The sequence below is a fragment of the Phoca vitulina genome, unplaced genomic scaffold, assembly GCF_004348235.1.
Source record: "Phoca vitulina isolate PV1807 unplaced genomic scaffold, GSC_HSeal_1.0 scaffold21, whole genome shotgun sequence".
Taxonomy (NCBI): Eukaryota; Metazoa; Chordata; class Mammalia; order Carnivora; family Phocidae; genus Phoca; species Phoca vitulina.
The window spans coordinates 1,092,314-1,118,386 of NW_022589724.1; positions in this window are offsets into that span (position 1 = coordinate 1,092,314).

Consider the following 26,073-nt stretch of genomic DNA (forward strand, 5'->3'; position numbering starts at 1 on the left):
AATGTGAAAGTACACGAAACAGTGCTTGGCACAAGGTAAGCTCTCCATAAATAGTTTTTGTCATCATCATTACTATACTATTATACTACTTCTAAGAGCTTATGATGTACCAGGTGTTAAGATAGTGAGTGGGAAAACAAAGATGACATAGACACTGTCCTCTCCTCAGGGAACTCGTGGCATGGAAGGAGAATGCCAAAACCATGTATTATTACATTTTAATAATGTGGTAAATGCAATGACATAGATTTGTGTGGACACTCCAGGAATGTGTGTGACTTGCTCAAGGCAGCAGCAAAGTTAGGACTTAAGCCAGGGTATCCTGAGCCTCCTTCCGTCCCACCTCATTGATAGGGGGAATTTGCCCATGGCACAGAACAGGTATGACCCAAAGCCTTTCCACAAGGCACCAAACAGAGACTCCTTAGGCCGTGTAACTTATGTGTACATATAGGCAATAAACATTTGCTGAATGAGTCAGTGAGTCAAAGACATTGGTGAGAAGACAGCCAACTTTTCCCTAAGCTCTCACCTCCTCAATGTACAGACATGAAGCAGTGGCATAGGATGAAATAGCAGTGAGCCCTGGGGGGGGTTACCCCCTCTTCCTCCTCAAAAAGGTGGTATATTGGGACACCACCATTCACTGGCTCCTCTTTCACCATAGCTGTTTCTGATGCCCTCAAGGTAAATGTTTAGCTCATTCAATTCAATCACTTCCACAATTACATGTCATTTATATGTGCTGGAATCTGTAGAGAGAAAGGTGAATCAGCCCCAGTTCCTGCCCTCAGGGAGCTTGAATTCCAAAAGAGGAAATAAACCATGACAAATTGCTATCTTGCAAGGTAGAAAGTGCTTGGCGCCCCAAGAAAAGGACAGACCAAAGACAACCAGAATCCAAATAGTAAGAGCTTACATGGATAATGTGGCAGGCTGAATAATGGCCCCCAAAGAGGTCCACATGCTGATCCCTGGGACCTGTGAATATTATTTTATATGGCAAAGGGTCTTTGCAGGTGTGATGAAATTAATAATCTTGAGATGGGGAGATTATCCTGTATTATCTGGGTGGGCCCTAAATGTAATCACAAATACCCTTGCAAGAGGGAGGCAGCGGGAGACTTGACTGCAGAGAAGTGAGAATGAAAGCAAGAGATTAGAATGATTCCAGGAAGGGGCCATGAGCTAGGGAATGCAGGCTGCCTCCAGAAGCTAGAAGAGAAAAGGAGATGGATTCTCCCCTAGATCACCTTGAAGGAAACAGCCCTGCCTACACCTTGAAATTAGTCCAGTGAAACTATTTCTGACTTCTGGCCTCTGGAACTTGAGGCAATAAATTCCTGTTGTTTTAAGCCACCAAGTCAATGGTGATTCATTTTGGCAGCCATGGGAAACTAATACAGATAGTTTGCTGATGAGATGTCAGGCACTCTAACTGGGTTTGACACATGAATTCTACAGTCAGACTGCCTTGGTTCAAGTCCATTTACCATCTGTGCAGCTTTGGTCAACTTACCTCTCTGGGCTTCAGTTCCCTCATTTATAGAAGAGAAATAATATTTAGCACCCCTCCCATGATGTGAGGAATAATGTGAAGGAGATATTACTAATGCTCACTATTATTTGGTTCTTCTTTCCTTCCATAGGAGTCTGCACTTTCTGCTCCCTTGCAGAAAGGTGGCACCATGTAACCACATGTAGTGAGAGAGAGACTGAGAGACAGAGAGTGAGAGAGCATGAGTGGGGTGAGTGGCAGAGGGAGAAGCAGACTCCCTGCTGAGCAGGGACCCCCCCCAGTGCAGGGCTTGTCATGACCTGAGCCGAAGGTAGATGCTTAACCGACTGAGCCACCCAGGCACCCCTAAATAAATAAATCTTTTAAAAAAATAAATTAAAAAATAATAAAAAGGGTCATAGGAAAAAAATAATAAAAGCGGTCATAGGAATAGTGTGAAACACAAGGGTATGTGTGACATGGATTCCCCAGAGCATATGTGCAGACCACCCAAAAAGGCACTGGAATGACCCATCTATATGCTGCCTACAGGAGACTCACTTTAGACATTAAGACACCTGCAGATTGAAAGTGAGGGGATGAAAATCTTTACCATGCAGATACAACGAAAATAAAGCTGGGGTAACAAGAGACAAAGAAGGATACTACATGATGATTAAGGGAACAATCCAACAAGAGGATATAATAATTGTAAATACCTATGCACCAACATGGGAGCACCTAAATACATAAGGCAACTACTAGCAGACATAAAGGAAGAAATTGACAGTAATACAATAATAGTAGGGGACTTTAAGACCCCACTTACATCAATGGACAGATCAACCAGACAGAAAACCAACAGGAAACACTGGACCAGATGGACCTAACAGATATATTCAGGACATACCATCCAAAAACAGCAGTATACACATTTCTTTTCAAGTGCACATGGAACACTCTCCAGAACAGATCACATATTAGGCCACAAAACAAGCCTCAACAAATATAAAAAGATCGAAGTCATACCATGCATCTTTTCTGACCACAATGGTATGAAACTAGAAGTCAACCACAAGAAAAAATCTGGAAAGGACATAAATACATGGAGGCTAAATAACATGCTACTAAACAATGAATGGGTCAATCAAGAAATCAAAGAGAACATTTTTTTAAAGGCACTGGGATGAACTTAGTTATTATAATGACTAATTAATTAATTTGGCAAATGATACTAGGTTTCCATCTGAAGTTTCTTTTTAGAATAAATTTATGTTTAAAAAAAGTAAGTTGAGGGCGCCTGGGTGGCTCAGTCGTTAAGCGTCTGCCTTTGGCTCAGGTCATGATCCCAGGGTCCTGGGATCGAGTCCCACATCAGGCTCCCTGCTCAGCAGGAAGCCTGCTTCTCCCTCTCCCACTCCCCCTGCTTGTGTTCCTGCTCTCACTATCTCTCTCTCTGTCAAATAAATAAATAAAATCTAAAAAAAAAATAAAAATAAAAATAAATAAAAAAATAAAAAAAGTAAGTTGAGGGGCACCTGGGTGGCCGAGTTAGTTAAGCATCCGACTCTTGATCTCAGTTCAGGTCTCCATCTCAGGGTTGTGAGTTCAAGCCCTGCATTGGGCTCCACCCTGGTGGTGGAGCCAACTTTAAAAAAAAAAAAAAAAGTAAGTTGATTTAAAGACAAAATATTGATTAAACAATTTCATGGTAGCTTGTGAATATGGCAAAAATTGTAAGGGAGGAATCAAAGACTAAAATCTAGGCAACTTTCCTGGAACAGTGAAAAGAACATGGGCTTTTGAGTCATACAGGCCAGGGGTTGAATCCAGTTCCTCCACATGCTGGCAGTGTGAACTCAATCAAATTGCTCAAGCTTCAGAGATGGTTTCCTTATTGCTTTTTAATGGGGATCATTATCCCTTCTTCATAAGGATCAGGTTGGTGCGAGGATTATGACTAACTTTCACCATTATTGACCTTGTATTTTTCCTTCTTATTGTTACCTGTGGGTCTTGATCCAATTTGTAAATTGGTTGCCAATCTGAACCACATTCCCAGAAGGCCTGGCCAGGCTCTGGAGAGATAGAGCCCATCAAGGCCCACTTCCTGCCCTCCAGGAGCTCCTAGCCTCGTGGGACAACTGACCTAGACTCAAAGATCCACAGTCCACAACCAAAGTGCTGTAGGGAGACAGACAGATGCAGTGGCAGGAGACACCGAGATGACTGAGGCTCACCGAGGAGAGCCATGGTGGCAGAGGTGAGTCTCAAGCCCTGTGTAAGAGTTCAACAGGCAGATGTGGGTAGGGCATGTATACTAGCTTACCTCGCCTCTCTAAGCCTCAGTTTCCTCTTTTGTAAAATACAAATAATACCACCTACCTTTTGCCATTTTACTGTGAGGATTAAGTAGGATAAAACATGGGAAGCACCTACCACAGTGCTAGGTTCATATGAGGCACTGAGTAATGGAGGCAATTACTTTACTATTATGCTGGATAATAAGGCCCCAGTGGGTGGCCCCCTTCCATAATGGAATTATCTTCTCCTTCCCTGTGACTCACCTCCAGGAGCTGGCCCAGGGGAGGGGATGTCCCAGGCTCCTGGGCAGGTTGGAACTATCAAGCTCCTTAGAGTAAGGCCTTTATTCACAAGAGATCAGTGCTCATGGCACCTCATCCCATGGCCCCCATTCTGCAAACATAAATGCTAGGTCCCCAAGAGAGGGAACACTTTTTTCCCCAGTGTCACAGCTGGTCCTTAAGTCCAGATTTCTACCATCTAAGAAGAAAAAGACTATGCCTCTGAGTCAACCCCAGGTCCTCAAGAGCCTGCTATACAGGAGCCCAGAGAGAACTGCTGAGAAGAGGCAGGAGTGTGGGGTGATGGAGACATGGGTTCAAATCCACCCAGTTGCTGTCTGAACCAGGATCACAGCCCTTTTCCCCTCTGGGCCTCAGTGTTCTAAGACTGGGCGGGTGGGCTTAAGACTCCCACCCATGGCTGACTATCAAGAAAGCACCAGGAAAGCATAAACCAATCAGAGCAGACATTGACAGTGTCCTGTGGTCCCTTCCTGGGCTAGGCATGAACACTGCTTGTGGGGGACATATACAACATGCAGAGTGTACATACAGTACATGTTCTTGAAGAGAAAATGGGTCAACTGCACATCTCTCTCCCCTTCTATCCACCTCGCCTCAAGTGCCTAGCCCTCTGCCTGATACATGCTGGCTCCACCTCAAGGTCAAATGTGTGTCCTGCAAGTCCCTCTTCCTGAAGAAGGTCCATCTTCCCAAAAAAGAGGCAAGGACCTCATGATTTTTTTCTTAAGCCTACTGAAGTATAATTTATACACTATAAAATTCATTTAAAGTGTACACTTCAATGATTTATAACATAAATTTACAGAGTTGTGCAACCATCACCATAGTCCAGTTTTGGAACATTTCCAGCATCCCACTAAGATCCCTCATGCCCATCACTTCTCATTTCTATCCAGTCCGAGGCAATCACTAATCTGCCTTCCATTTCTACAAATGTGCTTTTTCTGGTTATTTCATATAAATGGAACCATATAATATGTGGTGTTTTGTGTCTGGCTTCTTTCATTTAGCATCATGTTTTTGGAGGTTCATCCATGTTGTAGCAGGTGTCAGCACTTCCTTCCTTGTCTTATTCATTTCAGTGCCTGGCACATAGTAAGTGCTCAGTAAGAGGCTGAAGAATCTCACATGAAGACCAGAGGCCATTCCAAAAGGAGGGCAGCTACCAGCCAAAGAAATTCCAGTCAGCCTCCAAGGTGCTGTGGATGACGTGCCGATGCCCATGCCCACTGCCAATGATGCGAATATAGCAATTTGTTTTTAAACCTGTAATTGTACACCAGTTGAATTGTCATGCCCTCAGCTTCAGAGGTGTGCTGCAGCATCCCATCCATTTATTTTGAATTTGCCCTTATTCCCCCCTCACCTTGGCTCTGAAAGCCATGGTGACTCATTGCTCTGCAATTAACTCTTCTTCTTCAAGCCGGAATTGCCTGAACTAGTTGAAGAAGAACAACACTCCAAATCCAACCTTGTCTCCAACTGTTACTGTAGAACTGACTATCTCTCCCTTCAAGTCTGTAAATTTTTGCTTCATATATTTTGGGACTCTTTTTTCAGGTGTGTATATGTTTATAATTGCTACATAATTTAATACTTTCTGATGGATTGAATTTTTTATCAAGATATATTGTCCTGGGCGCCTGGGTGGCTCAGTTGGTTAAGCGACTGCCTTCGGCTCAGGTCGTGATCCTGGAGTCCCAGGATCGAGTCCCGCATCGGGCTCCCTGCTCGGCAGGGAGTCTGCTTCTCCCTCTGACCCTCCTCCCTCTCATGCTCTCTGTCTCTCATTCTCTCTCTCTCAAATAAATAAATAAAAAATCTTTAAAAAAAAAAAAAAAAAGATATATTGTCCTTCTCTGTCTCTTGTAATCTTTTTGACTTAAAATCTATTTGTTTCCAAAAGCACAGGCAACAAAAACAAAAAATAAACAAGTGGAACTATATCAAACTACTAAGTTTCTGCACAGCAAAGGAAACAGTTAACAAAATGAAAAGGCAACCTATGGAATGGAAGAAAATATTTGCAAACCATAGGTCTGATAAGGACTTAATATCTAAAATATATAAGGAACTGATACAACTCAACAGCAAAAAACAAGATTTTCTAAGGGGCAAATGACCTGAATAGACATTTTTCCAAAGAAGACATACAAACGGCCAACAGAGACATGAAAAATGCCCAACATCACTAATCATCAGGGAAATGCAAATCAAAACCACAATGACATACTACCTCACATCTCTTAGGATGGCTATTTTCAAAAAGTCAAAAGATAACAAGAGTTGGTGAGGATGGAACCCTCGTGCACTGTTGGTGGGAATGTAAACTGGTACAGCCATTATGGAAAACAGTATGGTGTTCCCTCAAAAAATTAAAGACAGAACTACCATATGATCCAGCAATTCCACTTCTGGGTATTTATCCAAGGGAAATAAAATCGCTGTCTTGAAGAGATAGCTGCACTCCCATGTTAATTGCAGCACTATTTACAATAGCCAGGATATGGAAACAACCTAAATATCCACTGACAGATGAATGGATATAGAAAATGTGGCATGTAGGGGCGCCTGGGTGGCTCAGATGGTTAAGCGTCTGCCTTCGGCTCAGGTCATGATCCCAGGGTCCTGGGATCGAGTCCCACATCGGGATCCCTGCTCCTTGGGAGCCTGCTTCTCCCTCTGCCTCTCTCTCTCTCTGTGTCTCTCATGAATAAATAAATATAATCTTTAAAAAAAAAAAAAGAAAATGTGGCATGTAAACACAATGGAATAAGATTCAGCCTTTAAAAAAAAAAAAAAAAGGAAATCCTGCCATTTGCAACAACAAAGATAAACCTGAAGGATATTATGCTAAGTGAAATAATCCAGACACAGAAAGACAAATATCACATGATTTCACTTATATGTAGGATCTAAAAAACAAAAACAAAAACAAAAAAGTAGAACTCATGGTAATGAAGAACAGGATTACCTGGGGCTGGGGGTGGGGGGAAAAGAGAGATCTTGATCAAAGGGTACACACTTTCAGTTATAAGATAAATAAGTTCTGTAGACCTAATGTACAGTATGGTGACTGTAGTTAATAATAACATATTATATACCATACTTGAAATTTGTAAGAGAGTAGATCCCAAGTATTTTCACACACACACAATGGGTAACTATGAGAGGTGATGAATATATTAATTAATTTGATTATGGTAAAAAAAAATCACATTGTATAACTTAAAAATACACAATTTTGTCAAAAATTTAAACTTTCTTAAAAATGTATTTTGTCCGATAATAATACAGCCACCCCCACTCTCTTTTGCTCACTATTTGTATACAGTATCTTGCTTAAGAGCATCAGGTGCCTGCTTCCGCAGGACAACCCCTAAACCTGGTGTACCCAAAATGCTGCTCCAGGTCTCCCTGAGTCTTGGTTCTGTGACCATTCAGAAATTTTCTGTTTCTCTTTCCTATGAATCCTTACAATAATCCATTAGCAAAGCAATCCCTTAAACTCATTTCTTGCCACCTGAAATTACCGGAGCTTAGTAATGAGGATAAGAACAACAACAAGAAATCTGTAAGATAGGAGTGAGTCCACTCATAGAGACATATGTGGTACATCTAAGATGCTGTGAAGGACCTTCAAGTCAATTATTCATTCATTCCTTCATTTTACAGCCCCTGAGTACTCATTCCATGCCAAGTCCTAAGCTGGACATAGCATTGAGTCATTAGTAGACCCTGCTATCTAAGATTTAGAGGATGATGCAGACAAGCAGGGCCATTTTAAGACATTCATAGGCTATACCTCAGTCTCCTCATCTCTGAAATGGGGATAATAGCACAACACCACAGGACTACCATACAGATTAAATTAATTAAAAATGTGTAAAATGCTTAGAATAGTGAATAGTACATGTAAGCACTTAATAAATATTACCTATCATCAATCATCAACATCATCATCACCAGCCTTAATTACTCTTTCTTTGGAACTGGATCTCATCAGTTAAAATTAAAAATTTTTACTCTAAAAACAGATTTTAGTAAAAACATTTTTACTATAAAGTAGGACATTTTAGTAATTTTTCTTTAGAACTTATGATTCATTTCAGATATGCTCATTTCTTTTTACATTTGGGAGCCCATATATCTTTGGAAAGCCCTTGGAAAGGTCTTAAGTCCCATACCTCAGGACTCCAGGGGATAAAGTGGCCCCACCCAGAGTGACCACGTAGGGCTGCACAGGTTGTTTTAACTGCACAACTCTAAGGGAAACCGATCTCATTAACTATGAAGTGACTGTCCCCCACCCCAATGCCCAGAGATGTGTACTGCAGCAGCCCTGGTCCCGCAGGTGAGGAAACCAAGGACTGCCACACAATGCAATAAAGACCACTTCCAATCAGGAGAAGAGAAGGCTTTATGGAGGGTTGACATCTGAGCCAAGTCTTGAAGAGTAGAAAGATTTCAGTCCATGAGATGCTGTGAGAAGGGCATTCCAAGCAGAAGAAGTAATAAGAGCAAAGGCAAGGGGATACATTTGGGGAAGAGTGAGTCATTCTTTTTGGTCAGAGTAAAGGATGGGGGTGGAGTGGAGAATGAAGTGAGTTTGGAGAGAGATAAAGGATCCAGATCAAGGAGGGCTTTGAATACGGGCTTACAGTTGAAACTGCTAGGTAGGCAATGAGAAGTCACTGCAGGCTTCTGGGGAAGGAAGTATCATAATCAGGGCTGTACCTTAGCAAAGGCCCTCTGACAGCTGGTGTGGGAGGTGCGCTGGAGGGGCAGAGGCTGGAAGCAGGAGACCAGTAAGAAGATGGTTACAACGGTCCAGCGGCTGATATAGGAAGGATAGACAAAAGGGCCAGGATTAGAGCGATGTTGGGGAGGTAGAGTGGACACTGCCCAGTTCAGATGGCCACCAGGGCAGGTATAGTGGACCTAACTCAAACCCCCAGCCCCGCGTGGCTCCTCACCCTAAGGCAGGGTCAGGTCCACAGGCTGCAGCCCCCCTCTCACCAGAGCTTCTGATGGCCAGGATTGATTGGTTGATTTGCAGAGGTGTTTCAGGACAACAGCTAGAGATCTTGGCTTCGCTGGATCAAACCCACGATGTCATGCTGGCACCTCAGCTTGCTGGCTGGAGACTTGGAGCCAAGACCCAGAATTAACAGCACCACAGGGGTGGAGGCAAAAGTTGGGAAGAAAATATGAGACAAAGATTCTGGGACCACGGGCACTGAGGACACATATACGACAGCATTTTGTATCCCACATCTATTAGGCCACTTCTGGAGCCCTGTGTCTGTCTAGCCCCATGCTCTGCAAGGGCTGCAGGTTGGAGGGTGCCACTTCACCCCTGTGAGAATGCCTACAGTATGGCTGTACTCAGACAGCTAATAACAAGCATCAACTTCCCGTGGCTGCCATAACAAAGGACCACAAAGCGAATGGCTTAAAACAACAGAATTTTATTATCTCATGGTTCGAGTAGCTAGAGGTCCAAAACCAAGGTTTGGTAGCATCACCCTCCCTCCAGAGGATTTAGAAGAGTTTGAATCCATTCCTTATCGCTTCTGGTGGCTGTCAGCATTCCTTGGCTTGTGGCTGCTCCCTCCAGTCTTTGCCCAATCTTCACATGGCCTTCTCTTCTTCTCTTTGTGTCTCTCCTCTGTGTGTTTTTTAAAAGGATGTTTATCATCGGATTAGGGTTCTCCTGGGTAATCCAGGATGATGTCATCTTGAGATGCTTAAATTAATTACATCTGCAAAGACCATTTTTCCAAATAAAGTCACATTCACAGGTTCTAAGGATTAAGAGATTAAGACACAGACATATCTTTGGGGTGGGGAGCCCCTTTCAACCCACTACACACATTACACAGTTGGCAAGAATGTGGAAAAACTGGAACCCTTATACACTGCTATGGGAATGTAAAATGGGGAAGCCACCTTGGCAGTCTGGCATTTTCTCAAATGGTAATATGGTTACCACATGATCCAGCAACTCCACTCCTAGGTATATAACCAAGAGAAGTAAAAACATATGCACACACAAAAACCTGAACATGGATGCTCATGGAAGCATTATTCGTATTAGCCAAAAAGTGAAAATAACCCAAATGTCCATCACCTAATGAATGGGTCAATAAAATGTGGTATTTTACACATATAATAGGATATTATTCATCAATAAAAGGAGTTAAATACCAATTCATGCTACAACATGGATAAACCTTGGAAACATTACATTATGCTAAGTGAAAGTAGCCATTCACAAAAGGTTGCTTATTATATGATTCCATTTATAATTCCATTTATAATGAAATATCCAGAATAGGCAAATCTATGAGACAGAAGTAGATTAATGGTTGTCTAAGGAGGAGGCAGGGGGGATTCTGACACATGTTACAACAAGGATGAAACTGACGGTATTATGTTAAGTGAAATAAGCCAGTCACAAAAAGACAAATACTGTTTTATTCCACTTCAGAATACCTTGAGAGAAGTCAAATTCGCAGAAACAAAAAGTATAATGGTCTTTGCCAGGGGCTGGGAGGAGGGAGAAATGATGAGTTATTGTTCAATGGATATGGAGTTTCAGTGTTACAAGAGAAAAGAGCCCTGGAGATTGGTTTCACAACAATGTGAATATACTTAACACTACTGACTGAACTGTACACTTAATAATGGTTAAGGTAAGAGGCACCTGGCTGGCTCACTCGATAGATCGTGAGACTCTTTTTTTTTTTTTTTTTTTTTTTGAGATTTTATTTATTTATTTGAGAGAGAGAGAGAGTGAACACGAGCAGGAGGGAGAGAGAGAAGCAGACTCCCTGCTGAGCGGGGAGCCCCATGTGGGGCTCCATCTCAGGACCCTGGGATCATGACCTGAGCCGAAGGCAGACTCTTACCGACTGAGCCACCCAGGTGCCCCAGATCGTGAGACTCTTGATCTTAGGTTGTGAGTATGACTCCCACATTGGGTGTAGAGATTACTTTAAAAAAATGGTAAAGGTGATAAATTTTATGTAATGTGCGTTGTTGTTTTTTTACCAAAATAAATTAATTTTTTTTAAATGTTTTCCTGGCACCCAGGGAGTGCTGCCGTCATTTACTGTCCAGTTTTGTCATAATTTGGTGAGTGAAAGTGACATGGAAATCAGCAGACATTTGTGCTTGGTCGATGTCTTAGGTCCCCTGAAAGAAAAATGTTCTTATATAGAAATTCCTCTACCAGGACTTGAACTCATCACAATTACAAAGCAGCAGTGAAACAACTTGTCCTCACTCCTTGCACGCTCCATCTCCATCCCAGAGGGCCCCCGGATGAGGCCTCTATCTATAAATTCCCCCAAGGCTCCATCTCCCTCATCCTTCCGAGTCCAAAGCCCTGCCTCAGCACTCTTCTCCAGCTCGCAGCAGGCTGCTGACTTAAGTTCTCACAAGCTCCCGTGCTGCTGAGAAAAGCTGTCAATCTCCCTGTGGCCTCTCCACTAGGATTAGAGCCCTGCTCTCACACCCCCGACAGGGCGTGAGCTCCCGAGGGCAGGATGCAGTTCTACAGCAGGAGTGCTTAGCATGTTGGATGCATGTCTAAGGGGATGAGCTGAACGTTCCCGGAGCTTCCAGGTCCACAAATACTTCCTCCACACTAACCTCTCCCCTTCACTTCAGGCATTTGCAGCCAATTCCTCTCTGAAAGCTTTGGGGATTTCCTCCCTTATCTAGTGGGCAGGTATGTCCAAGGCTTCTCTCTACTAAAGACCATGAGATCCCTGAAGGAGGGAGCCAGTGTGAGCCATCTTTGCATCCAGAGTATTGATTGTAGAGCAATGCAAAGGGCCCACAGCCAACACTGAGCTGAATGCAAACAGGCAAGGCATAGAGGCTCATTAAGCGACCCACCTTGAAATACCCATAGGCCCTACCTGACCAGCTGCAACCAGGCACAGTTCCTAAGAGTACCAAAAAAGGGAAAATTCCATGCGTCCCCATACTCCTTCACTCTGCCCTATACCTGTGGCCCCACAACCACCTCCTCACAGTCTTTCCTTTGCTGTCCCACCTGCTGCTCCCTTGCGGTGTATTCAGTAAACTTCCATCTCCTTTGTTCTGCCTTGGTGAATTCTTTCAAAACCCTCACCACCGGCCCCCACCCAATTGGGACACCCCACATTTGGTGGCCCCCCATCTAATCAGAGTGCCCCACATTTATCGCAAGATTTTACAGAGTTGAGATAAAAATACGTTAGACTCAATTTGTTTTGCTATTAAAAAAATACTTTACGTTCCCAAATATTAATCAGAGCATTATTTATACTAGAGAAAACCCAGAAATAACCTAAATATCTAGCAATAAGGAAGTGACTAAGTTAATTTTAATGAAGGTTGATGAAACATTCTGTAGCCATTCAAAATAATAAATATGAACAATGAGTAACAAGATGGAAAATTTACAGATATAATTATCAGCATGCATTGAATGCTAAGCACATTATAAGCATTATCCCATCTAATTCTTATAACTCTCTGAGTTGAGTATTATAATCCCACTTTTACAGATAAGACAATGGAGGCTTATAGAGGGTAAGTACCACGCTCAAGGTCTCACAGTTGTTAAGAAATACAAGCACGACTCAAACCCAGGTGGTCTATACCAACCCCAAAGTCCAAGCTCTTAACCACTTTGTTATATTACATTCCAGTAAAATCAACTATGTAAGCATAGTAGTATTCATGCAGATATGAAAGCTGAAAGTTCAGGCAATAGGTGGTGCATATAGTATTAATAATATTATTAATATTCAACATTATTTGAATAGTAATTTTAAAGTATTTTTAAGGATAAGTAATGGGATGCCAATGAAGAATTTCCTAAGGGCAGTAAAGGGAAGGGAAAATTCTTCTATACCCTTAAATTCTTCCAGCTGGACTAAGAAATAAATTTACACGAACAGATTAACAAAAGAAAAGAACCAAAGTTTTATTATGTGTGCATGGAAGCTCAATAATGAAACTGAAACCTAAGGAAATGTCCAAGACAGGTGGTTTTTATACGTTTTAGACAAAGAGAAAATAAATCTGTGAGGAATTGACAGGACAAAGAAAACTTAACTTTAGGAGCTTCAATTAGTAAGGAATTCTAAACAGAATTTGGGCTGGGGTAGTAAATTAGTTGAAAGTACAAGGGCTGTTTATATAGTGTTTGGGTTCTAAATTTCCCATCTCTGGTGACGAGGATGTCTCTTTACCTCCTGGTACAGCGAGCGTACCTTTCACAGGGGAAATTTATTTCCTCTTTTCATGGGCAAAGAGAAAGATCTGAATGTCCTTCTTGCATAGATAGTCTCTTAAGTAACTTTTACTTAAAATAACCAATGTGCCAAAGTGGCCCATCTTGGGGTAGCCTGTGCTTGGCCCCTACAGCAACAAGGTGCGATAATATCTGGAGACAGGGTATGCATCTGGAAAAGCATCACTGAGATTGACAGGGAAGCTCCGTTGACTGGGCAGGCATGATTTATCCCGTCCAGCAAGGCCAATGCGGGACACCCAAAGCTTGGGAAATACGCTTGGTGAGTGAATGAATGAATGAATGAATGACCTTGAGAGCTGCTCAGGAGGCTGATACTAACTGTTGGGAGAAGTGATGGACTGGTTCTTGGGACAGAGTGTATGAGTCCCAGGAGTATGTATATGTGTTTCTGTGTGTGTGTGTGTGTGTGTGCTCATGTACATGTGTGTAGGTGGGGCTGGGAAGGCAGGAGGAGGAGACAGCAGCCTTTGATAGGCTGGTAAGGGAAAGATCTAAAGAAAGGTTAGAGAAGAAGGGGCTGGCCAAGGACTTCTCCCTCACTGGACTCATCCAAGCAGCTTGGACTTGGTCATTCCCTCAGCTCGGACCTCCCTCAGCTAACTCGGTGTAGGTACGAGCTGGTAATCACCAGTAAGTCTGTGGAGAGTCCAGCCATCCACCCCGGCTCCTGCCTTCCAGCCCCTCCCAGGCTGTACCTTATGCCTACCTACTCCGTCTTCAGTGTTCTGTCTTCTCTCCCTTTGCCTGAAAAGTTTGGGCTTCCTGTAGACAAATCATGTCTACTAGCTGCTTTGCCTCCATTGTTTCATTTCATGCCCCCAGCATGACCTTTACCATGATTATCCCCTGAGGCATAATAATAATAAATAAATAAATAAATAAATAAATAAATAAATATATGTATGTGTGTGTATATATATATATATATATATATATATATATATATATATATGTATTTGGTCTTTACCTCAGGTTCCTGGCACAGAGCTCCTAAAACCTTTGAAATTTCCTAAGTGATTGGGGGTGATAGGAGTATCTTTTGTTATTCATAATAAGCTCCTTTTAACCTTACCTGAGTGTATGCTAATGAGGTCACTCTTGGGGGTGGGGGTGCAAATAGCTTGAGGACAGGGTTGGTCACCAGAAAGACCTAGGCATTGATTAGAAGGGTGAAACTTTCAGCCCTACCTTTTCACCTCTGACCCTCTGGTGGCTGGGAGTCAGGCTGGGGATTGAGCTCAATCACCAATAGCCAACGATTTAATCAATTATATGTAATGAAACCCCCATTTAAAAAAAATAAAAGGCAGTCGGTTGAGCGTCTGCCTTCAGCTCGGGTCATGATCCCGGGGTCCTGGAATTGAGCCCTGCATCGGGCTCCCTGCTTGGTGGGGAGTCTGCTTCTCCCTCTCCCTCTGCTACTCTCTGTCTCTTTCTCTCTGTCAAATAAATAAATAAATCTTAAAAAAAAAACAACTAAAAAATGGGTTCAGAGAGCTCCTGAGTTGGTGAATATATCAAGGTGCTGGGATGGTGCACTCCACAATCCATGGGGACAGAAGTCTCTCTCCTCAGGACGCTTGGATCTCACCCTATGTACCTCCTCATCTGGCTGCTCATTTACATCCCTTACGGTAAACTGTAGTAGTAAGTACAGTATTCTCTGGAATGAGAGAGTTGTTCTAGCTCATTATTGTCTTCTGGGAATCCCTGACTTTGTAGCCAAGTCTGGCAGAAGTGCAGATAAGCGGAGGGCCCACTACTTGGAATGGCCTCTGAAGACAGGGCAGTACTGTGGGGCTGGGCCCTCAACAGGCGGAGTCTGACGCTAGCTCTGGGTGGTCAGGGTTAGAACTGAAGGAATCACAGGACACCTAGTTGGTGTCAGCGACTTGGAGCAGCGATGCTGGAGACACTAGCATCTGGTGTCAGTGGAGGACAAAAAGCCCTCATTCCCATTTTGCAGATGAGGATTCTGAGACTTGGAGAGGGAATGCGTATCATCCAGGGTCATATCCCTGGTAAGGGCTAAGTGAGGGGTCTGCTGGACTGAGTTGAAGTCCTAAATTTGCCGTTAACGCCCTCAATTTCCACACAGGTAAGGTGGGGTTAGGGATCCCTGCCCTCTTCCCTCATTGAGTAGCTTCAAGGAGCCATTGAGATAATTGATGTGGAACCACTCTATAAATTGGGGAGACAAGAATTGTAGGACGAGGGGCACCTCGGTGGCTCAGTCAGTTAAGCGTCACCTTTGGCTCAGGTCATAATCTCAGGGTCCTGGAATCGAGCCCCTTTGGGCTCCCTGCTCTGTGGGCAGTCTCCTTCTCGCTCTCCCTCTACCCCTGCCCCACCTCTCCCCCCACTCAAATAAATAAATAAAATCTTAAAAAAGAATTGCAGCATGAAAGGATCCCGATGTAGGTTCAAATCCCAGCTTCTCTGTTCATTTCCTGGGTGACCATGTAGAAGTTAACTTCTCTGGACTTGTTTCCTTACCTACAAAATGAGGGAGATACTACTGACCAGGGAGGATTTTATTAGATATCAGATGTCAGGCTCTCGGTACACTCCCTGATACAGGAAGCTCTAGTACCTCTTAGTAATAGCTGGATGTTAAGTCCAGGAACTTACTAACCATAGCAATTTTTTTAAAAAGTTTTAACCAAAAGACAGGAAGACATAGAGTCAAAACCAGATTGATATCAGGGAATGTCATTTATATGGAAATAAGAGAATTCTGAATAAACAAAACTGGCCAAGCCAGGTGTGAAAAATAAGACCCTGAGGCTCTGGTATTTTTAGAAGCCATTTTGCCTCTAACTCTTGCCAATTATTGCCTGTAATTTCCCTAGCTCTGCGAGGATGGGTTTTAAAATAATTTGACTGCTGATCTTCAAACAAATCCCCATTCAGGATGGTCAGCAAATGCCTTCCATTCGTTTTCATTCATTCAATCATCTGCCCATTTTGCAGACATTTACTCAGCACCAGCTTTGGGCCAGGCACTGCAGTGAGTGCTGGGATATACTGGCCATCCAGACCCATTCCTGGCATCAAGAAGCTTCTAGTGTAGTCCAGAGAACAGACGAATCAATCACCAGTTACGAGAAGGGGACAGCTTTCCTAAGGAGGTGCTTCATGAGGAGTCACCCAGTGAAAGGTGGGGGGAGAGAGGTGAGGATAGGTCAGGACCAGGTAAGAGACAAGCCAGAGAGATGTATGAGGAAAAGAGCAAGTAAGGAGACATGGAGGAGGAGGAGCCCAGAGTGATGGGAAGAGCCCTGATCTTGAAGGAAGGTGCTGGAACTTTGTAGCAGATTAAACATCTTGAGCTAGAAAACATGGGCAAGGACAGGGCCAAGTGGGGAAGATTCATCATGGCCACCCAGAGGGGTTTTATTTTAAGTCCCACCATCTCAAAGGGACCAACTTCTGAACCCAGCTCCACATTAACCTCTTGTTTGATCTGGGCAAGTCACTGCCTCACTCTAAGCCTCATTTTCCTCAACTCTGAGGCTAAGAGAGGAAAGGAGATGAATCCAAAATTACAAACCCTGAACCCTGGGTCTGGGCTCAACATGCTTTCCAGTTCACCAAACAGGTCTGTTCATATCTGATTCTGGGGGAAACAGTGCTTATCAAATTGAGGATCATTAGAAGGACCTCAGATAAACTGCATGAATAAAATAGAGTTAGCATGAGGAGGGCTGTGGCTAAGGCTAGTGTCTGTGACAGGATGGCATGGAGTGAGACTAATGGTTTAAATAGGCTAAATAAGGGTGGATACCTTTGAATAAGATTAGTATGTGAGGCTGACCTAACAAAAATCAAACAGCCAGCATTTACTCCTCTCACTCCAAAAAGGCTACATTGCTCATATTTTTTAAGATTATAAGGATATGGGCAAGCAGAAAAAAATGCAACAGTCAACACCCTGGTCTCAGAGAGTTCAGCTATGAACTGGATGCTATCCAATTTCTGCCTAACACTTACCTGAGATTTGGCAATATCTATTTTACCGATTTAAAATATTTATAACCTAAAAAATAAAATAAAGCAAAACAAAATATTTATGCCCTGTGACCTAGTAATTCCACTTTGGGGAGTCTATTCTAGAAAAAATAGTGAAAGATGCAAATAAAGACCCATGTACAAATATACTCATCAACATATTGTTTATAATAACAAAAATTGGAAATACTTTAAATGTCTGTTTTAGGGTGTGTTTCCCCAGAAGTAGATGCTGAGGCAAGACTGTGAATGCAAGTAGTTTATATCAGAAGTGCTCACAGGAAGCACCAATATGGGAGTAAGAAAGTGGATCAGGGAAGGAAAGCAAGCCTATAAAGTGTAAGTTATTGAGCAGGTTTCCACCACAGGGAACTGGAGAATTCTGCTCAACAGTGTAGATCATACCTCAGAGTTTTCCCACCTGGCAAGTAAGGAACCTTGGGCATTTACCTACCAACTCCCCAACTGTCATTGTTTGATGTGGCTTCTGAGAATGTTAACTTCCTGGAACTTCCATTTTGCTGCACATGCAGACCAAGAGTGAAATCACAGGTATTCATAGTAAGCAGCCTCCAATGTGCAGAAGTGAGTGCCAAGGTAAATGTCAGGCAGGGCACTGATAATGTCCAATAATAGGAGAATGATGAATTATCATAGGCAAATGAAAATTGCTTTTTAATATTGTAGAAAATTGAAACCACTTTCTCAGATTGCAATAGAAAAAAGAAAAGACTAAATTAGTAAAAGGCAAAATGACAGAGGAAAACAAGCATAAATCAATATGTACTTAACTGCTGTTCCTTAAAAAATTAGAATAAATGAAACAAGCTATAATAAAAGCTATAAAAGAGAACTTTCCAGAGATTAAATATGACCTATATGGAAAATGAAAGGCTTTACCATTTCCTATGAAAAGTCAATGGGGCACCTGGGTGGCTCAGATGGTTAAGCGTCTGCCTTTGGCTCAGGTCATGATCCCAGGGTCCTGGAATCGAGTCCCGCATCGGGCTCCCTGCTCCTTGGGAGCCTGCTTCTCCCTCTGCCTCTCTCTCTCTCTCTGTTTCTCATGAATAAATAAATAAAATCTTTAATAAATAAATAAATAATAAAATTTAAAAAAAAGAAAAGTCAATGAATATATTTAGAGGTCATTTAAATGTATTCAGGAAAACAGAACCATAAGAAATAAAAAAGAGAAAATCTCCACAGACAGGAAAAAATTAAGACAAAAGAACAAAATCAACTCAATCAGCTTCAAACTTCTATCTGCAAAAGTAGTGTGAAAGACAATAAAGTAACATATACAGAGTTTTGAAAGTAAAAAATGTCCATCAATAACTTTATGTAAGATCCAGTTGACCTTAACATAGGAAAGGAACAGAGAAACTTAGGAGAGTATTTCTACTTGTTAAAAGAAAGAGGGAGAGGATATAAAGCCCGTGGAATTTCCAAAGATTAAGTTCAAAGATTAAGTTCATAAAAATTAATGTCTCATAGTCAGAAATGTAACACATACAGAAAGGAGATGGTAGATCAGAACTGTAAAAATTACAAGCTTAAGCTATTAGAATTATCAGAATAATTATATATCAAGAAATGAAAGAGTCAGGGGCGCCTGGGTGGCTCAGTCGTTAAGCGTCTGCCTTCGGCTCAGGTCATGATCCCAGGGTCCTGGGATCAAGCCCTGCATTGGGCTCCCTGCCCGGCAGGAGGCTTGCTTTTCCCTCTCCCACTCCCCCTGCTTGTGTTCCCTCTCTCGCTGTGTCTCTCTCTGTCAAATAAATAAATAAAATCTTTAAAAAAAAAAAAAAAGAAATGAAAGAGTCTAGAAAATATGAACATAAGGTTATAAAGATAACTAAGCATTTACAGTATACTTCACCCAACAAGAGCACAATACATATTCTTCTCAGCCTCATATGGAACAATTACCAAGATAGACCACATTCTGAGCCATGAAACATCTTAACAAATTGAAAAGAATAGAAATGATACAATGTATGCTCTTAGACCACAATAGAATTAAACTAAAAATCAATAACAAGAAGTCCCAGCTAGTGCAATAAGAAAAAGAATATATAGATAGAAAGAATGAAAGGAAGGAAGGAAGGAAGGGAGGGAGGAAAGAGTGAGAGAGAGGGAGGGAGGGAGGGAGGGAGGGAGGGAGGGAGGGAGGAAAGAGAGAGAAAAAGAAAGAAAGAGAGAGAAAGAAAGAAAGAAAGGAAACTATTTTAATTCACAGATGACACAAATGCCTATGTAGAAAATCCCAAAGAACTGACCAAAAAAATCCTGGAAATAATAAGCAATTATAGCAAGCTTGCAGAATACAAGGTTAATATACAAAAGTCAATTGCTTTCCTGCATAGCAACAATGGACAACTGGAATTTGAAATTAAAGTACAATATCATTTACATTAGCACCAAAAAAAAAAAGAGAAAGAAATACTTACATATAGTGCTCGCTTTGGCAGCACATATACTAAAATTGGGAAGAAATACTAACATATAAATCTAAAGAAATATGTACAGGCCTATATAAGGAAAATCATAAAACTCTAATAAAATAAATCAAAGAAAAACTAAATAAACAGAGATAGTCTATGTTCACGGTTAGGAAGACTCAGCATTTTTTTTTTTTTAAGATTTTATTTATTTGACAGAGAGAGACACAGCGAGAGAGGGGACACAAGCAGGGGCAGAGGGAGAGGGAGAACCGGACTCCCCGCTGAGCAAGGAGCCCGATGTGGGACTCGATCCCAGGATCCTGGGATCATGACCTGAGCCAAAGGCAGATGCTTAACGACTGAGCCACCCAGGCGCCCGGAAGACTCAGCATTTTTAAGATAATCTATTTTTCCTAACTTTTTTTTTTTTAAAGATTGTTATTTATTTATTTGACAGAGAGAGAGAGCCAGAGAGCACAAGTGGGGGGTGCGTGGGAGAGCAGTAGAGGGAGAAGGAGAAGCCGGCTCCCCACGGAGCAGGGAGCCTGATGCGGGGCTCGATCCCAGGACCCTGAGATCATGACCTGAGCTGAAGGCAGACGCTTAGCCAACTGAGCCACCCAGGGGCCCCTATTTCTCCTAACTTGATCTATAGATTCAACATAATCACAATCAAAATCCCAGAAATGTATTTTGTGGGTATCAACCAACTGATTCTAAAGTTTATGTGGAGAGGCAAAGGCCCAGAATTGCCAGCATAATACTAATGGATAACAAAATCAGAGGACTGACACTATTCAACTTTAAAACTCACTATAAAACTACAATAATCAAGGGGCGCCTGGGTGGCTCAGTCAGTTGAGCATCTGCCTTCAGCTCAGGTCATGATCCCAGGGTCCTGGAATCGAGCCCCACATGGGGTTCCCTGCTCAGAGGGAAGTCTGCTTCTCCCTCCCCCTCTGCCCCTACCCCCTACCCCATTCGTGCGCTCTCTCTCTCAAATGAATAAATAAAATCTTTAAAAAAAGAAACTACAGTAATCAAGACAATGGCATTGGCAAAAACAAAACAAAACAAAAACCAAATACATCAATGGAGTAGAATAAACAGGCCGGAAATAGATCCACACAAATAGTCAAATGATCTTTGACAAAGGAGCAAAGGCAATTCAATGGAGAAAGAATAGTCTTTTCAACAAATGATGCTGGGACAACTGGACATCCACATGTTAAAAAAAAAAAAAAGAATCTAGACACAGACCTTACATCCCTCACAAAAGGTAACGAAAATGGATCATAGGCCAAAGTGTAAAATGCAAAATAATAAAATTCCTAGAGGATAACACAGGAGAAAATCTAGATGCCCTTGAGTTTAGCAATGACTTTTTATATACAACATCGAAGTCATGATCCATGAAAGAAAAAATTGATAAATTAGACAGATGTCATTAAAATTAGAAACTTCTATTCTGTGAAAGACACTGATAAGAGAATGAGAAGACAAGCTACAAATTAGGAGGAAATATTTGCAAAAGACAAATCTGATAATAGACTGTTATCCAAAAGATACAAAGAACTTTAAAAACTCAACACTAAGAAAATAACCCAATTTTTAAAATGGGTAGAAGATTTGAACAGATACTTCACACACACACAAACAAGATATACAGATGGCAAGTGAAATCATACATCATTAGGGAATTGCAAATTAGAACATTGAGACACCATTTCATGTTAGAATGGTAGAAATCCAAAACACTGACAGCACCAAATACTAGCAAAGGTACGGAGCAACAGGAACTCTTATGCACTGCTCACGGAAATGTGAAATGGTACTAATCACTTTGGAAGATAGTTTGGTAGTTTCTTATAAAACTAAGCATACTCCTACCATATGACCCAATAATCATGCTCCTTCATATTTACCCAAATGGACTGAAACTGATGTCTACATAAAAACCTGAACACAAATGTTTATAGCAACTTTATCCATAATTGCCAAAATTGGAAGCAACCAAGATGTCCTTTAGTAAGTGAATAAACTGTGGTATTTCTATACATTGGAATATTATTATTCAGTGCTAAAAAGAAATGAGCCATTAGGCCATGAAAAGACATGGAGGAAACTCATACTATGAAGAGAAGGAAGCCCATCTGAAAAAGACTCCATACTGTATAATTCCAACTCTATAGCATTCCTGGAAAAGGCAAAACTATGGGGACATTAAAAAGATAAGTGCCAGTAAAAAGATAGTTGCCATGGTTGGGGGGAGGGAGATATGAATAGGTGGAACACAAGGGGATCCCCCCCCACACAGGGAATTTTTAGAGTAGTGAAACTACATGTCCTTATACAGTTGTCAGAACTCATAGAAGGTAAAACAAAGGGTGATCCCGAATGTAAACTATGGACTTGATTGATAATGATGTGTCAATGTTGGTTCATCAATTATAACAAATGTACCACTCTGGCTAGAGATAGAAATGGTGGGGATGGCTGGGGAGGGGGTGTGTGGGGAGTACTAGGAGCTGTCTGTACTTTTCACTCAGTTTTGTTGTGAACCTAAAACTGCTTCAAAAAATAAGGCCTATTAATATTTTAAAAATGACTTAAGAAGAAAAATAAAATCAAGTAGTCCTATGATCAAATACATTGAATTAAGCGTTGAAAATATTTCTACAAAGGGAAAAAACTCAGAAGATTTGAATAGCAACTCTATCAAACTCTTAAGAAAAATAACTCTTTTTTTTTTAAGATTTATTTATTTATTTGAGAGAGAGAGAAAGAGAGTGCAAGCAGGGGGAGGGACAGAGAGAGAGAGAGAAAGAGAGAATCTCAAGCAGACTCCCCACTGATAAGCAGGGAGCACTACACGCAGCTGCATCTCACGACCCTGAGACCGTGACCGGAGCCAAAAGCAAGAGTCAGATGCTTAACCGACTGAGCCACCCAAGTGCCCCAAGAAAAAATAATTCTAATAGAAAATAAGTAACTATTCCTCAATTATTTTATGATTATAACATAATTTGATATGAAAGCTTGAAAATAACATTAAAAGACCAACTTTATAGATGAGCTAGATGCAGAAATTCCAAACAAAATATTAGCAAACCAAATCCAACAATATATAAAAATAATAACACATTATATTCCAGTCAAGGTTTATTCACAAAATGCAAGGTTGTTCAACATTTTTAAAAATCAGATTAATATTAACAGATTAAAGAATGTGGTTATCTCAACAGATGGAGAAAAAGCATTTGAAAAATGAACATCCAACTTACGACAAAATTTCCTAAAATCTGGTTATAGAGGGAAACTTCTTAACCTGATAAGTGTACCAAAAACAAACAAATGAAAACCTACAGCAAAATAAAATATTTAATTGTGAAACATTAAAAAATTCTTTTAACATAGAGATCAAACCAAGAATGCCCAGTACCATGACTTCCATTCATTAATCTATTGAAAGCAATAAGAAAAAAAAGGTTACATATATATACAGAAGAAACAAATATATATGAAAAAAGTGTTGTTACTCACAGATTATATAATTATATAATTATATGATTGTATAATTATATGATTATGTGATTATCTATATTTAAAAATCAAAGAAGTTTAAAATAAATTATTAGGGTTTTAAGAGAGTTTAACCAGTTGCTGGATACAAAATCAAAGTTAAAAAAAAAATAGTTGTATTTGTATCCATCAGCAACAAAAAGTAGAAATGACAATTTAAGTAGAGTTAACATTTCTTAAGACAAAGAAAAACAAATACTGGATAATCTCTCACTTATATGTGGAACCTGAAAAAGCCAAGCTCATAGAAACAGAGAGTGGATTGGTGGTTTCCAGGGGCTAGCGGTTGGAGGAAATGTTGGTCAAAGGATACAAACTTCCAGTCATCAGAGGGGGAATAAGTTCTGGGGATCTAATGTACAGCATAGTAACTATAATTAACAACAGGGTATTGTATTTTTGAAAGTTGCTAAGAGAGTAGATCTTAATGTTCTCAGCAACACAACAAAAAATGGTAATTATGTGTGGTGAAGAATGTGTCAACTAACTCAGTCATGGTAAACATTTTGCAATATATACAACATATTTGTATCAAATCATCACATTGCGCACCTGAGACTTACACAATGTTATATGTCAATTATATCTCAATAAGGGGAAAAAAAAGAAAAAGAACAGCTAACATTTCCAATTTTATCCAAAAAAACCCCAAAACAAATATTAGAAATAATCTTAATAAGACATGCAATACTTTTATGGAGAAAAAACAGAAAATGTTATCGATGGACCTAAATTAAAGTGATAAGTAAAACATGTTCATGAATTGGAAGGCTGAATATCATATAAATTTTTAGCCCTAGCCGCCAATATATGGGGAAGACAGAGAAACAAGGTAAACTACACCATAAAAATATAGTCCATAATGTGGGAAACTCTACAAGACCAACAATCCAGTTTCTTCAACAAATAAATTCCTAGGGAAAAATAAAAGATGGAGTGGGAATTTATATATGAAATGAGACTTAAGACCAATCAAAACAATTCTAAGGGTGATTAGCACAATAAAAAAAATTTTAATCCCAAACAAAATGTAAAAATAAAACAAATGCATTTATGAGACATTTGGATATTTGAACCATCACAAGCCATCAAGTTTCCCTTGATGATATTAAGGGATTATTGTTAATTTCTTTTCTTTTCTTTCTTTTTTTTGGTACAGCAATGTTATTGGAGTTTTGTTGTCTTTTAGAGATATATAATGAAATACTTGCAGATGAATTTATATGATGTCTGGGGTTCGTTTCAAAATAATAGGATTGTAGAATAAGATGGGGATATGTATGGGACAGAAGTGAACAGGACTGATAGTTGTTGGAGATAGACAGTGGGTACCCAGGGGTACGTTTGTTTTTGTCTATGTTCAAAATTTCATACTTTTAAATTAAATTATAGTTTTCAAATATACATAAAATTTCCCTAATTCATTTATAGATTTGATACAATTCTAATCGAAATCCCAATAGGAGACTGATTAAATAAATGTAACCTATATATGTTAATGGAATACTAAGCAACCTTTAAGATAATGCTCCTAAAAACTATTTCAGTACATAGGAAGTTGTTTATACATATTGTTAAAAGGCAGATTATACAGCATCAAGTGTGGCAAACAGCCATTTATGTAAAAAAAAAAAAAAATAGACCAACAGAGGACCAAAACTGAAATAAGAAGTTTCTGCCAAAGGATAAGTATCATAGAGAAGTTGATTTAGGTGAGTAATTCTTAACCTTCACTATGCATCAGAATCACCTGGGAGAACTTTTTAAAAATATGCAGATGCCTACCTAGGTCCCACACCAAACGTTTTCATTTCAACTGACCTGGGATGGGACCTGAGCAACAGATTTTAAAACCCTACCAGGTGATTCTAATGTTCAGGGCTGAGAGCCAATGATCTAGGTTTACAAAGAGAGGCACAGATAGATGGATGGAGAGTAGGAAGATAGATGATACAGACAGATGATATAGATGGATAGATTGGATAGATAGCTGGATAGCTGGATAGATGATAGATAGATAGATAGATAGATAGATAGATAGATAGATAGATAGGCAGACACATATATAGTTCATAGACAGATTTTTTTTCATAGACAGATTTTTGAGAGACAGATGATAGGTAGGTTAGAGAGACAATAGATCTGAAAGTCTGAAGGAAGGGAAGAAGGAAGAGGGAAAAGGCAGGGAGAAGAAAAGAGGGAATTTGCAATGACGCAGCCAAATCAGAAATGAGCCATAACTCAGTCCCTAACTGAAGAAGAAAAGGAAACAAAAGTTAATGTAGAAAAATAAAATAAAAAGTGAATATGTCTAGCTAATGCAATGAAATTTACGACTTGTCTCTTCTTTTTTTTATTACTTGTGTTTACAGACCATACCCCCTACTCACTTCACAAGGATACCTGTGCTGTCTCAAAGGTGAAAGAACAGGGAGGGACTGCTTAGTGGGTAAACAGTTTCCTTCTGGGGTGATGAAAAAGTTGTGTGGCTAGAGAACGGCAATGGTTGCACGGCACTGGGGATGTACCAGATGTCACTAAGGGTAGATTTTAGGTTATATGTATTTTACCATAATAAAAAAATACATTAAAGAAAAATTGATTAAA